Consider the following 16,638-nt stretch of genomic DNA (forward strand, 5'->3'; position numbering starts at 1 on the left):
TCTCCTATATAATCCAGTAATTTTCCTGTATAAAATACATTCTGATAATATTTTCTTATTCGTAAAGTTCAAAACTACATCGAAACAGCTCTAGGGAATTTTCGCAATCAAAACAATGATCAGAAAGATCCGATACGTAATTTTGTTTAACAACTTTATTCCTTGAAAATTACTTACAATGATGCTATTAAATCTATAATTTCATCGACAATAATACCAAATATCACTGCGACATTTAGTAACTCACACTTTATGGAACCAAAGTTCAGCAGCAACTACTGTTTCTCGGAAATGTATATCTTTATGACTTGAAAAACTCTGCACTCTTAAAAAATCGAGTTCAGTAGTAGCCTTTGCAACTAATGCTATAGGACTTATGTCATCTCACAAGTATATCACTTGTTCTAGAATTTATCGAGTTGGTTTTCTATAGTAGGGCCAATAGATCTGCCATGAACGATCATTCAGGCGGGCCGGTTCCCCAGAACTCCATTAATTATTCAGCACCGATTCCCTGTGAATCAGCCCCAAGTGTTTCCCTTCCTAAATTAGAATTATGAAGGTGGAAACAATGTGGTTTGGGAACGTGATGATTCGATGTAACCAACTTTAATTTATTGCTTTTGTCTTTCAGGTGGGCAACTGAAAGATTTATGTTAACGGTTGAATGGGACCCAGAAATGTATGTTAATTACGCAGGTCATATTTTAGGAGAACTTGTAGGTACAATTTTTGGTTTTTAAAATGTTGACCACTTTTTAATTATTCCATGCAACGCTATAAATCTTTGGAGTTTAAAAAAGAGTTGTACGCTGCTAGCTGTGCCAGGAGAAAGAAAAACAAAACAAGCAATTATTCACCGAGTGCGGACTGAAACTGAGCAAACCTCAGCAAAAACAGAAAATCGTAAAACCAAATGTTATAAATATGTATGTGCGTAAGTAAATATTCCAGTAATTTATCTCGCTAGCTTCTTAATGCATAATAATGTACAGTTTACCTCCAGCCGGCTGTACAATGCTCGCTTGTTTTGCGGTGACATTGTAAAAACGTGGATGAAGAAGCGATTTCCCTCGGGCACAAAGGAATCGATAGCTATTGTGATCCCCCTACGACATTAAATTATACGGGAGGGTGCCTTCTGAACACTGAGACATCTGCCAAGTTTATCGGCTTTGCATTTTATCAATATTTGCCTATTTGATTTTAGAGTGGGTGCGAGCCTGCGAAGCTCTTTCATCGTTGCGTTTTGTGTGTGAGTCACTTCACCGATTTCCGCGGTTGTCCTATTCTTGGCACCTTTGGGTAAGCTATTTGTATTTCAGGACATCGCAAAGAGCACAATGTACAACAGATTTTCTATAAGGATCAGTACGACGTTGATGGTTGATGTAAAGCAGTATTTCCATTTCGCCATATCATATCATCTATATCAGAGTCCTCTTGACTTACAAGTTAAACAATCATTTTGTCCTATTCTCAATCTCAATAACCTTCGATTCTAGATCAACCTACTTCCCACAAAAGATTGAAAACAACTTTTGTTTGTACACATTTTATTCCGAGATATATGTAGATAAAGCACGTGTGCAAGGCTGTTTGATATAAACAAGTAGATACAAGTGTACTAGTAACGGGAGGGACACAAAATTGTGTTTGTCGTTTAGTAGAAACAGAATTTGTGACAATAAGGGAGGTACGAACGCTTTTTATTGGTTTACGATAAACAAATCAGGTGGCCCACTGATGTTTGGTGAAGGGTTGAAAATGGGACGAATTTGGGAAGAAAAAATTGTTTTGTTTTCGCAAATTTTATCAGTGAGACTTCAGGTTTAGTTGAGGTCCCAGGTAAGCAATATTATTCGCTGGATTGGCTACCGCAGGCTGGATTTCTTAATCATAATTTAGTCTTAATTTTCAAGGGATTCTAATCATACTTAATCTTTCGATATAAAAATTAATTCACCATCCTCTTTATCAGCCAGAGTTATCGTATCAACAAGGTTGTAACTGTATCCTATGAATGTTTTAATACTACAGCCATATTGGCATCTGATATGAAACAGATATTAAAGTGTCAAACTATGATTGAACCAGCAATCATTTGGGTGGGAACTATTTAGATTTAGGCATGAGATTATGCACTGAATATTTGGTCGGCATGTTGTTGAAAAACTAGGTTGTTTTGGACACATAAGTGCTTTATGGCATATGGTTTATATATGGTGGTGTATAGATACTAATGTAAAAACAGCTAAGAATTTTCAAACGGTACATACAAAAGGTAATAAAGCATAAAATCTAGCTCAAGATGTAGGCGCCACTTTATTGCAAACACCTATTAGCCCAATCATCACAGGCCATTAAACACCCGTTTCTTCATCTGCGACTGTAGGGCTCTCCATTACATTCCAGATTTACGACACAAATAAAATTTAATTAAGACCTTTAAAATAAACAAAGAATACATAATTTCGACTTGGGCTATAATTATTGGCGGGGTCGAAACCTGATGGATTCGGTAGTACATCGATAAAATTGCAATTACAGAGTCATAACTCAGTACTGATTCACGTTATGTAATTACTTGATGAGAAATCTGAGCGCCTGTCGTCGTGATTTCAGGTAAAGACAAGGTTTAAGATGGGGACGCCAGCGATAGCGATTTTTGAGAAAATAAGCTTCGACTGAAACAAGGGACAATAAGAAAGATGTCTATGCTATAGAAACTGCTTGAAGGATAAAGATACAGTCAAAATTTCATGACGAATATACTCAGTTATAAGTAAAAAAGCCTACCGGAATAGGCTTTTAGGTTTGTAACCAAACAGAATAATACTTACACCAAACGAAGCAGTTCACATTTTGATCAAGATGAAGGAACCAATAAATTCTGTGACACTTTCGCACTTCACCCAAAAACATCGGAAATTGAAGCCAAATTAAACTTAAATTAAGAAATTAAAACTTCCCATACGTGATGGACATTCGTCAGTCAGTAATTTGTGTTGCAATCAATGTTGCAACTGCAGGTTGATATTCTTTATAAGGAGATCTTTTGGTTTCTCGTAATTAAGGCAACGGTGATATTGTAAGTAATGCGCTTTTTTAATAAAATGTGGAAACCGAACTGGATAGTGTAGGGAGTTATATAAAATCAACTTTTATAAGCATTGTATAATAGAAAGGATTGTTCTAGGTATAGAAGATATATTTAACCACTTCACTGACCACGATGCAGACACAATGGTTAAACAATCGATGTGTATCACATATGACCCGTGGGCTAGGGAAGTAAATAAACTTTTAACTTTGAGGTTAACATCTTAAAGAAGTCCTACAACAATTTCCAACTGAAATGTAAAATTAGAACGTTGTTGTAACTATCATAAATAACGGTAGTACTTCAAGTACCAATTTGCCTAAAATCTCCGACATTCCCACATTTGCAGTAAGTAATAAAATCGAATAAGACATCACTTCACGCCTATAAACGAAAATATTAAAATGTAATTTAGCACACTTTTATAACAAATTTTCGATCGTAAAGTTAACTTTCTCACGGTCGGTATCTTCCTAGGGTTGGCAAACATAAAGATAAGACTTACATATGGTATTAAACATGAAAGCAAATATTGAATACATTTAAATAAATATTACTTTTTTGGACATCGTGAGATTTTTAACTGACATTGGTAAGAAAACTTGAAATACATTATAACTGCCAAAGAAAGAAGATAGTTTACTTAACATTTCTAACTTAGTTGAAGTGAAAAATAATAAAAGAGAAGAAACTGATGAAGTAAAACCTAAGACAGCTGATTCAACAACCGTAACAGGTAAAACTAAACGCTTATACGCCGTTGACATTTACAAAGCAGGAGATATAGAATTACACGGCGATAAACTCCACAGACACTAAGATTAAAAACTAGTCCACTTTACAACTTTGAATTTCAAACTTAATCTGCTATGGCGGTTTCCAGTGCGCTAATTGGTCATAAAATCATTCAGTACCTATCTGTAGGTTAGTGCAAATTTGTTTGTGAATCTCTTTTCCAGTTACGATTTCTCTTAATCATTTCTTGCACTTGCTGGACTTTCTCTATTAATATTATTGACGAGTTCAATGAGCAGGTTTCATTAAAATGGGTTTTAATGGAGTAAGTTCTATCGCTATTTTCAAATACGGAAACCATTCAACGATAAAATATTGTATGTAGCTGTTACAGTTTCATAACCATGCAATGTATCTGACAGCTCAATTATAGCATCAAACCCAAAATATTAATTAATACGGACAATAGCTGAATACTTTATTTCCTGTAACGCCATTAAATCCACATAAACATTACCACTGGCGTTTTCCTTCATCTCACGTATGTTAAGAAAAGCTGGACGTACATTTTTCCTCTCCATTCACTACTAACAAGTCTTGGTGGATTACTTGCGTTGGAAGGAATTAGGGAACCGTTTCCTTTTTATAAGAGATTGGCAGGATTACCCGTCATTAGGACTGCACCAAACAAAGGAAAGTTACGTTTGCTTATTTCGTATTGTCTGACATACAAGACCGATGTAATAGCCAGATTATATCTGTTATAGTCTTTCGGCGCTTTTCAAATATACGCAGTTTAGCAACATAGCATTACGCTGTCTTGTAGACAACGATATTTATCTGTTGTTTATGTATTACTTAAGTTATGATCACTTTAACTTATTTATGGTTGTGTTTTCTAGCCGTTAGTAGGCAACATTTAGCATTGCAGTGTGTGATAAATAAAGAAAAGTTCAAGATTACAATCTGTCCTACTATATTTGCTTGGCAACGTCTACAAATTACCTCACACTATGTTACTAGCATTTAGATGAAGTCAGTCTCATTCATAAGATTGTATGCACTTCTAATGTTATTCATCACAACGTAACATTACTCTTCTACTCATCATCCTCCGAGCCTTTTTCCCAATCATGTTGGGGTCGGCTTCCAGTCTAACTGGATTCAGCTAAGTACCAGTGCTTTACAAGAAGCGACTGCCTATCTGACCTCCTCAACCCAGTTACCCGGGCAACCTGATACCCCTTGGTTAGACTGGTGTCAGACTTACTGGCTTCTGACTGCCCGTAACGACTGCCAAGGATGTTCAATGACAGCCGGGACCTACAGTTTAACGTGCCATCCGAAACACAGTCAAAGGTGTCTAATATACTTAGAATTACTCTTCTACTCATACACGATATTATTGATCAATAGTATCCTACATCCATATTCAATACTACATAACACGTCAGTGCCGATATATTCGGGCCCCACGAATTATAGGCCATGGGACCAAACGCGCCCAAATGGCGTCAAAGTAAACAGTTTTCATAGACTGGACATGTTTATCTGGTCGGATCCATCTTTGGAGCTCGTCAGAGTCGGGAGGGTACTCTCGCCCCAAGCATTGTAGTTACGGGCAAAGATATAAGCTAAGAGCGATATTATAAACCATTAAAGAAATAGAATTGGGCAAACCATAGACTCAAACATGTTTGACGGTCAAGCGATTCTAAAAAAAGAAACAAAATATTATCTTTGAGGAAATTGCTGTGTTATATTGTTTCCGAATTGATTGGATACGATAAATTAGAAAGGCGAGATATTATTTTTTTTATTTAAAAATACATATTTCATTCTTTGTTCAAGCTTGTGATAGGTTGTCTTTTCATCGTTTCTTTTTATTTTGAACACACAGTCTTCCATGACGTCATTATCCGTCACCATGGGCCATCTGCCAGATCTGTCAACGACCTTGGACGCACATCAACTATACAGGCCAAGGATAAGTTCTTATATCTTACACCATCCTCGATCATCATATCCGGCGCCTACATCTCCTAAACACTAGATGGGTCGATAACCTGCCTATAAACAATGTTTAAACAGACAATAATTACAGTGATTACGTCTCGGGTCAGGTGGCAGCGATTGACGGCCGATATTGCAGGTATCGCGGCCCACATCTCAAATAATTGTTTTCTAAATCACTTTCGATTAGTTAGCCTTATCTGGGTAATACATCCGGATGCTGTGTATAAATTGTTGAAGCCACAGCATGGGTTTAGTGCTGTTGATAGGAACAGATTTAGCGTCTAAATTGAGCCCCATTTTCATTTCATTCAGTTGGATATGCGTAGCTTTGTGTTATCCTAACTGAAAATACCCGAAGTAGTTTGAGCATTAGGTAAACAAGTATGCCGTATAGAAGTACTCACACTATTTAATTTAGTCGAGCTTTAGTTCGCACATCAACAACAGTTAACGTGCGAATTCGCTCTAGCACTCCGACTCCCCGACACGCGAATTTGTTTCACATAATTTTCCGAAGACCGAATCAAATTTAGAAGCACTTGGAAACTTGGCAAACGAGTAACGTCTAAACACTCGCTCTAAAACTCCACTTACGTACTGAAGAGGAAATGGGTTAACTGCTCGAAGTACTCACCTGAAACAAAAACAAAACAACAATAAATAAACCGTTCTACACAAACTTTATATTATTATCCACTTTTAATAGGTCAATTTATCAAACTTCCCAACTCCACACTTCAATAGATCAAATTTTGTATAGAGAGGATGAGGTTCTTAATCCATTGTAATCGCTCGCACGTGTGTCGCGAAACTTCGGCTAATTCTGCCTAATAACCGTATTCAAACCAGCACAAAGGAAAATCAACCCTATTCACACACAGTAAAGCAGAAAACCACTTTTCCAGCGCACACAAAGCAACGGCTGACAGTCAGAATGAGGTAAATCAAATATCGTCACTTTGTTGCGTACTCACTTATTTTTCGTGGAAGTTTCTTGTTATATTTTGTTACCAGGTCGTGAAATCATTCGTTGCCATTTAGAGAAAATGTGTTTGACATCTAACAGTATAAAGTATTTCTTAGAAAAAATATCGACAAGTGTTTCCTTAACGAATGTTGTGGAAGATTCCTCGAGGAAAAGGGTGATGAAAAGAATATTATTATTCTCTGAACTGTGAAATCACATAATGACATTCATCTGTATTTTCACTATTTACTATTTCAAAGCTGACATTTATTCTTTTGTTGGAAACGCTATATCTCGAAATTGAAATATGTAGTTAAGCAGTTCTGCTGTTTGCCCGCCACTTGGTAGGTACAAAGGGCCAGCACGTATAGGGACGAACAATAAAGGTATTGAAGGCAGTCTGGAAAGGGCACATGCTTTCAAATAATAGCTCAGAGAATCCGAGTCGACGTACCCAAAGAATTTATACGAGGTCCCACTTTTTGTAAGGTCTTGTCGTCTTGCGAAACAAACCGTTTGATTTTTTCGATAAAAAAAGTAAAAGCAGCGGCCATTTGAATAGCTGATATTGAAAGCGACCTTCTCATATACTTAGATCGAATGTTTTATTTGAGAAACGATTCTATAAACTATTATTATTTTTATGACCATATTTCACGTGAGAGTCTTGATTTAATTGATTCTTATCGTTGTTGAGGAAACAGCATATTAATTATGGAGATACGAATATCTAATCGGACATATTTAGTATATCTAAGCAGAAAACATATACCCTCTTATTATAAAAACTGCCGCAAGTAGTGGTTTAAACCCGACTGAAGACGTCTTGGTTTGTTACGGTACTTACGATAGTCTTCACATCCTTATTACAAAACGTAGACTAAGAGAAGACTGTTTAGTACTTCGATTTGTCTATGGTTCAAATAATATCCACAGATTATAAACAACAAATATTTAAATCATTCGTTCAATCGTTCCGAATTCTATGCGCAGTTCCTTTTTACATTATTTTGTTAAGTCTATTTTGATGAAAAATAAATAACTATGATAATAAAAAAAATATCTCTGCAGTTGAAAATATTACTTTTTATTATTTAAAGGTAATTTTATATTTCTAGTATCTTTTAACGATATACATATGATCCAATTATTCTCTTTTAAACAACTATCGAGTTTGCGCGTATAACGGAACGTCAGCGCGCGTTTCCGAGTTATGTTTTGTTTTTAGGTTAGAAATAATTTGGATTATTTTCATCCCGATTTAAATGATTAAATAAGACGTTGTGCATCTAATTAGAACCTCTTCAAAATTAAGTGCACAATAACTTACACACAGAATATCGTGTGCATTAAATTACCAAAAGAAAATGAAACATTTGAAACAACATAAAAGTAGAAAATTATATTTTATTCCGATGTCTATTTATACAGTCAAATGCACTGATACATGTTGGACACTGTTCTTCATCACACAATCTTGTTCCCTTTCTCATCTAGGCATTTTTCTACATTTTAGCAAGCTTCCAGTCTTTTACAAACATTGCATATTGCAGAGATACGGCGTGCAAAACGCCAAAATAGTCTTGAATCTGTAAATAAACAATAGACTGTATGATAATCTGATATATTTTCAGAGTTTCATCAAAATCTATGTGGTAGTTTATGCGTGGAACATAAACAAACATCCATAATAAAAACTTTGACTCTTATACACAGTGGCGGCCCTAGGGGTGTGCGAACTGTGCCATCGCACAGGGCCTCGCGCTTGGGGGGGCCTCGCGCTACAACCCACACTAATATAAAAAAATATAATGTGTATATACATCTGGTCCAAGAAAAAAAAATTGCATTTTTTCTTTATTTCTAATTCATTCTGCGTTTACTTTTTAAGTCCTCAATTTAACAAAAACTTGAAACACCAAAGTAACAAAAACAACTGGCTCTCGGTCCAGTCACGGATTCTTTTATTTTTGCTTAATTCCGAGTTTAATTTGAGAGTCCTTAAACAAACTATTTAAAAAAATTCGCGCTCGCTACGCTCGCGACTTCACCCTGCACTGTTGTTTATTATACAACTTTAGGTGGTTTAGTGACCCAAAGCTCAAAAATTTTTGCGGTCGCTATGCTCGCGGGCGGGCAGTAGCGGCGTAAGGGCGGAGGGAGCGGTCCGGCTGTCACCCATCTCTTTCTTGTTTATTTTTGTTTTTATATGATTACTTAAATTAACTCCTCAAAGTTTATAAAAAAAAACCGCTAGCTTCGCTCGCGGTTTTTTCATAATTTCTCATTTATTCTGCGCTTACTCTTTGAGTCCTCAAGCTAATAAAAAGTTAAAGCACCGAACTTTCCACGGGTTTTTTTTCAAACTTGTTTGAGTATTTTTGTGTTCCAAGACTCAAAAATTTTGCGCTCGCGCTTTTCAGTAACTTTTTTCTTAAATCTTTAGGTATCATTGCGTCCCAAAATATGTATTTTCGCGCTCGCTACGCTCGCGCCTTTTTTCTTTACCTACGGCGACCTCTTTTAAATTCGTTTTGGTACTTTAGATACTGTTCCAAAACTCAAAAATTACGGGCTCGCTTCGCTAGCGCTTTAAAAGTTTGCAGTGATCTGTCTCCGGTTTCTTTATGGTAAACCTAGAAAAAAGCATCATGAATCATATGTACACGATTTTTAAGTACTTTAATTTATTTTGTCGGCCCTGAATCAGAAATACGAAGAGCTGAATATTATCTCGGTGCTGAAATATATATTAGAAAATAATTTAACTGAAATTTATCCCACTACCGAAATAGTCTTGAGAATTCGAATAATAAAATAATAATATCGAAAAAGCAGTTCTTCGAGGCTTAAAAATATTACAACATGTTTAAGGAATTCGATGACACAAGACATATAAACTGTAGTAAAAATAAAATTGTATTAATTTGTTTAAACTTGAGCATTTCTCCTCAAACATGACGTTTAGCTAAATCAAAACACCAGCTTACTCTCGCAACACATACTTTTCACGTAAGACAAAGGGCCTCGCATAGACCTGCCGCACGTAGCCTCGCAATGGCTAGGGCCGCCGCTGCTTATACAATTAATTAGGATGTTTTGGCAACCTACTTGCACTGTAAAGGCTACTTACTTTATGGCGAGCCCAGTTGAGCATCATAGGATCATCCTGGATTATCATCATGCATTCAATTGACTATTATTTCGAAAAACGTAAATCGATATTTATATCGAAAATTGTCGTCAGGTAATTTGAAGAGATTTTGTCGATGACGCATTCTGTTGGGTCCCCGGACACTCTCAATAGTATTCTAACACATCCAAGTATTCCAAATCACACATATTTATATCCACTTTCGTTTTTTTCATCACAAAACAAATAACCTCAAAAGTAAATAATGTCGGAATTTGACGTTTGTCGACTAAGTACTGCAGTTAAACTAGGGGGCTCGATGGTTTATCTTTTGTACTACAGATAGTAATAGGACTTGCGATAAACTGCGTTTTGTAATAACGTTTTTTCAAGGTCGTACTTAAAGGTGGATTAAAGGTAGTACAAAAGCCGATACTTATTTGATACCGCGTTTTATAATAAGAGGGATAGTGACTTGTTTTTATTTTAGTCTAAATTGGCCAAACTTAATACGGGCGCCAAATTTAACTTAAATCATCCTGTTCGTTAGCATTGCGTAAAAAAAAAACTTATTTCGCTTATTTAAACCTATTGCAGTCCAGAAATGATATCTCTAGACTATCCATTACATGCAAATGCCCTCTTGTTACGCCCTAAATGGGACAATCGTGCCGAGAAAAACGAAATGCTTAACTTTTTATAAACGTTTGCACGAATGCTTTGTCCGTCTGGAGCGCAACGAGGGGCGGTTTTTAGGACAAAAGCGGGCATTTATTAAACTATTGTCAACTTTTTGTTGCTTGAGATGTCTCTTTGTAATAGACGGGGGGCTTGATGAAATTATTAGTGTTTGTGTTTGGATGTTTATGTTGAAGTTAAAAATGTTAATTCGAGTCGGTTTTTTAATCAAATAATTGTTTGATCTAAGCAATGCTTATCCAAAGCCTAATAAAGATTCTAATTTAAAAATACATAAAGCATTGGAAATAGCCAGTCATTATTCATATACAAATATGGCAAAACTTTTTCTTACAGATGAATTACCTATTTAACTACCTATTGATAACGTACGTAAGGGGCGAAATAAATTGATTAAATTTTAAAATGCACATAATCAAAAATAATCGCTTTATTTCGGTTCCAATATCTTACTGAAGCTTACCGAAATATATCGTCAGCATATAATTGGAAGTCACCCGTTACTTTCATACTGTATGTCAATTAACTTCAGTTTATACGTGTGTGAGAACAATAGGACCTGTACATTTCATGAGTGTGAAATTACATGAAATTGTAAGTGGGACAAGAGATAAACATCTGAAGACAATGCACTGTGTGGACACTTTAGCGATTGCAAGATTACGTTTTGGGATATTGAGAACGGGGCATTCGATTAATTTATACCGTTTCTGTCGACTTTCCTCTGTCTAATGAACGAGTATGTATTTTCGTACAGCTTTTATTCATACATTTTAATATGCTAAATATACAACTACATATGTGTATATATAAGTTGTTAACTCTACATATGTATGCTATGCAATGCACTAAATTAAAGGGCTCAAGAAGGAACGTACTGCTTTTCGTCAGTAAGTCTGACATTCCCTCTCGTAATAAGACCATTCATTCTGAGCTGTATTGAAATGTTGCCATACACATAGATCATACATGTCAATTTCAATACAACTCTAAACCACACTGTATATAACCTACATGGACACAATATGTAGCTCTAACTCACCATAACTAGATTAACGGTGTCTTTTTGCCCATAAACGGAAAACCCGATATTACTCCCAGTGTGCACAATTTACGGCTTCATTCACACTGTGGGGCATAAACACTACAACAGTGTATACCGGCCCTTAGTCGAAATGTCCAAAACATGGCTGGTCGTTACGTCATACAGTTAGGTAAAGAGATATAGGGTGGTTCAGAATAATTATGATTTGTTACTTCGTTTTAATGGTTCATTTTAGAACGTGTCTATTAGAAAATGTGTAAATTATTTTAAGATTTTGATGTTATTTTAAATTATGATACAGAGAAAATAAAACAGGTTATGGTTGGTAAATAAATTAAGCATTAAGCTACTATCAGAGTCGGTACTGTAAAATCGATAATTCAAACGCCATGAGGTCCTCTCAAACAGGTGTATTTCTAACCCAACGTTGGACAATATTCAGCTGAAATTATTAAACAGCCTGTGCACATAGTAAATAAATATAAATAAATCCTTGTAAAGTAACAAGCCAGTGATTTACCGTTATTACATGCTATTCATATCTGATTGCTTTGTAATTGACATTTGCCGACCAGCGGGCAATTGATCGCGTTCGTTCTTATTACGAGTACATAGACTGCGTTGCATACCAAGTGCATAAGCTAATGATGTTGTTGATGTTGGTAATTGTTTGTTGTTAGATACGTGTAAAATGATTGACCTCATATGGGTGCTTGTACCTAATGGTCTACTTATTGTTTACAAGGTGACCTTTCGTTATGCTTCAAACAAATGAAGATCTATATGATACGGGATAGTTTGACTTTAGTGCAGTTTCTGCAAATATGGGATTACTAATTTAAAAAAAGAGATTGTTTTTTGTCTTAAGTAGTACTTTATATGCATTCTTTAAAACATTTACCACACTGTTATAAAACGTGGACTTAAAAATACAAGTTTTAGTGCATAATCTTGTCGAAAGTTAGGTTAGGTTAGAAACTTAAATTAGAATAAGCTAACAATTGACGTTCCAAGTGTTGCACTAATCACAATTTACCTAGTCACCTGCCTACCAAATCTTAAATATACCTAATATTTGACTTGACTTGATGAATTCCAGGTTTCCCTCAACCTAGGACTATAATTGATGTATTTCGAGATGAAATTCATGTTACTAGTAAGACGGAAATTAGGAGCAAGCCTGCCACGGTTGTTATTATTAATTACTAGCGTTCAGAGTTCAACTATATTGGTATCGTTATGAATTTAGGCCTCTCTAACCGCTCTGGTTGGAATTTGATACGAGAAATGGGTTTGCTATTGTTTTAATGAAGGATTGCGGTTGTAAGGGGTTTAGACAATGTTTTCCTAAGTTAATCTTTTATATACTTAAGTGATATGATGGTAGAAGTGCTGAGAAAAATATGAATTGAGTCATTTGCAAACATTTTTTTAAAATTGATCAATTTATTTGTATCTCTATCGTAATCGTCTATCGATCAAAAGTGTTTAGTGAATTAAATTAGAGATAAATGTCGAACAGCAATTTTTTTTTAGTGTTATGATTATAAACTTACGTACTCACTCTTATTTATCACATTAAGCTAACCTAACAGTAAATTGAAAAATTACATTAAATAAAACCAGTTTCGCCTCTGACTACTTCATAATATCCATCACACCATGCTGAAGATTGCAGCACGTACCCTAGCGGTCCTGTTGGACGGTTATTGGCCGCATTTACGGCCGATTACCGGCCATATGGCCTATTACCGACCATGCGGCCTATTACCGGCAGTACGACACCGTACAATCTCAGTGTCGTTTGCACTGACCTAATAATCTGAGGGTAGTCTTAATACTCTTGTTGTTGGCGTGTCGGTTAAGCTAATTTTTATTTTTATATTTATTATTTGTGCAACTTATTACTTTATGAGCTTGTGACTGGCTTCCGTGTTGTTAACGGGTGTTAATATGGATAATTATCATGTTAATAGTATGGTGGGAGTGGCGAATAGTTAGCTATTTGTAGTTATCAATAAAGATAATTGGTTTAGGAAAATCTAGTTTATTTATCTGAGAAAATTAAGGTGTGGAAAAGTTTGAGAAGTCGTGGTGGCCTAGTGGGTAAAGGACCAACCTCTCAAGTATGAGGGCGCGGGTTCGATCCCAGGTCAGGTAAGTACCAATGCAACTTTTCTAAGTTTGTATGTACTTTCTAAGTATATCTTAGACACCAATGACTGTGTTTCGGATGGCACATTAAACTGAAGGTATCGGCTGTCATTGAACATCCTTGGCAGTCGTTACGGGTAGTCAGAAGCCAGTAAGTCTGACACCAGTCTAACCAAGGGGTATCGGGTTGCCCGGGTAACTGGGTTGAAGAGGTCAGATAGGCAGTCGCTTCTTGTAAAGCACTGGTACTCAGCTGAATCCGGTTAGACTGGAAGCCGACCCCAACATGATTGGGAAAAGGCTCGGAGGATGATGATGATGATGGAAAAGTTTGAGAGGAATAGGTTTTACGCTACGTGTTTGTTTACGCTAACCGTCTTACCACAAAAACTTAAACGTCAGTTTAAGACTCGTCTAAAAAAATGTCAAATTATGACGTTGACATATGGTTCATTTTGCAGCCACAATTTTTTTAGACAAGAGTTAAAACAGGGGTTAAAGTTTTTGTAGTAAGGCCATAGATGTTTACGCTTCGCTAAAGGTCAATCATTACACGTTTTTATCATAAGGTTATTTTGACCCAAAAAAAAAATAAACAAACTAAAGTATAATTTCGAATTTAAAAGAGAATTCCAAAATGGCGCGCGCTAGCTTATCTAAACGCACGGTCCAAGTATGCAGATCTGTGCTTTCTTTCAACAAGAATGCATTAAATTAAACTAAAACATATGCAAATTAATCATTAAAAGAAAATACACCATCAATTAAAATACACAACCGATGTACATAACATACGAAAAAAGTAATTTCGCTAAAATGCCGCGAGCAAGCGTTGTCCGAAGGGATAGTCTCGGTTGACAACCCCCTCGTACTATCCGTGATATTAGTCAGACGGATATTTAGAATTCGGCCACAAAGGGATACTTCGCTAATCGTATTGTAGCCGGATGTAGACAAGAAGATTAATTACTTTGGCATTGTAGATCTGCAATTGTTTTTATTGAATTGTCCCCTTCAATGTCATCTTTGGTGCCTATTAGTTAGATTATTTTGGCCAGATGAGCGAACGAAACAAGACGAATGGAATTGTATAAATAAATGGTACTAATCAAATAGAAAGGTATGGCAAAAGTTGGTGCGCCTTTCAAGTATCTAGCTGGACCTATTGTAAGATTCGCTCCCAATGATTTGGGTAAACAAGGTACCTATATTTGTAACTCTGCCAGATTACATAGACGACATTAATATTTTTTTATTCGTATAGTTGACATACGGATAGTGTTTTCCGTTGCCAAATGTCCCTGATATGTGATATCAGAAATAATATAAAAGCTCATTATTACATATATTTATTAGAGAATGTATGTGTGGAGTGTTTCTGTTATTGATGGTAGACATTCAAATTACATTTGATTTCTCACGTCATTTAAAAGCTGTAGTCAAATTATTTCTTGTTGCAATTTTACAACAGTTATGAATATTGCAATTGACGTTATTCGGTTTACGAGAAACTTTAGTACGCAATAATTTTTAACGAGATTTATAGAAATCAGGTATTTTTCTCTCAGCAACTAAGTCGTCTAAAGAATAATTACACATTTATTATGCCTAATGCCATATTTTGACACACAGCAAGCAATCGTTATTTGAGGGTAATGGGTTACGAATATTGCTGTTAATGGCTATTTCTAATTTGATATTTTACAATAGAAATTGTAGGAAAAATATCAATATAATATTTTACTACCTCTACTTTAACTTTATATATAGTGCTTTATTATTTAGATACAATTAGCGTCTTTTGAGCAGCATGTGTTTCGGCGGAAATTATTAGTTTCGAAAATCATAATTATTTTTCACACATTTCTGTACATGTTTACAACAAAACTAAAGTGTTATAGTGTTGTTATTTAACCGTGCTATTCGACAGGGGGCCTATAAGGCCAGCCTAACGGAAAATTAAAAAGGCAATTTTCTTAATGAGACCACGCAGTGTGGGGTTGGTAGCTTACGCGACGCTACGCGAGATAACAACCGATTACATGTAGAAATAGCTTATGTTCATACATGTTGTACTATTTTTATTGCCTGGCTTTTATGATGCATTTTTTGCTCTATTTTCACTGGTAACAGATGTTTTAACAGACTATATAATTAAACTTAAATTAAAACACATAAACTAGTGAAAGCTTGTTTGCAATGTAATTATGTTAAGAAAGTTTTTAGTAATGTCAATGATTGTATCCGGTACTTATGTTAAAAACTGATACGTAATATGATATGATAAACTGTTTAAAATTATACGTATTTTATAGTTCACTATTTCATAGACTGCTGCACAACCATAAAGGAAGAATTTTGTATTGAACCGTCATTGGGCATTCATAAAATGTCAAAATAGTAATAAAATTACCACCCAATCCGCCTTATAGGCTTATAAAACAATAATTTCCACATAAAACCATTTATATACAATTTTGTAAGTGATATATGCTTCCTTCACTGGTTATGTAGGCGATGTTGGAGGCGTAAACCTCAATTTGAAGTCAAAATATGGTCAGGATATTGGTACATTAACGTGATAATGTTAAGTATGTGTAAAGTCAAGGCTTCTGAATTTTTAATTAGATTCAAGAGTGCCACCTACGTGGGACATGGCATAAGGAATACTTTGTAAGTTAAATGGCGACGATAAAGCTAAGTAAACATTGTGGAGAGCACACTTAGTGTCAAGGCTAAAGGAAGTTATGCCCTAGCGTCGCGGAGTCAAGATAACGATTATGTGA

At 35.5% G+C, this 16,638-nt stretch overlaps 1 protein-coding gene across 5 annotated transcripts in view; it reads right to left on the reverse strand.

Moving 5' to 3' along the window:
* The window catches only part of LOC124632966 (caskin-1), a 274,853-nt gene that overhangs the window by 102,215 nt on the left and 156,000 nt on the right, over window positions 1-16,638 (reverse strand). The window lies entirely within an intron of this gene.

This window comes from Helicoverpa zea, chromosome 9, assembly GCF_022581195.2.
Source record: "Helicoverpa zea isolate HzStark_Cry1AcR chromosome 9, ilHelZeax1.1, whole genome shotgun sequence".
Taxonomy (NCBI): domain Eukaryota; kingdom Metazoa; phylum Arthropoda; class Insecta; order Lepidoptera; family Noctuidae; genus Helicoverpa; species Helicoverpa zea.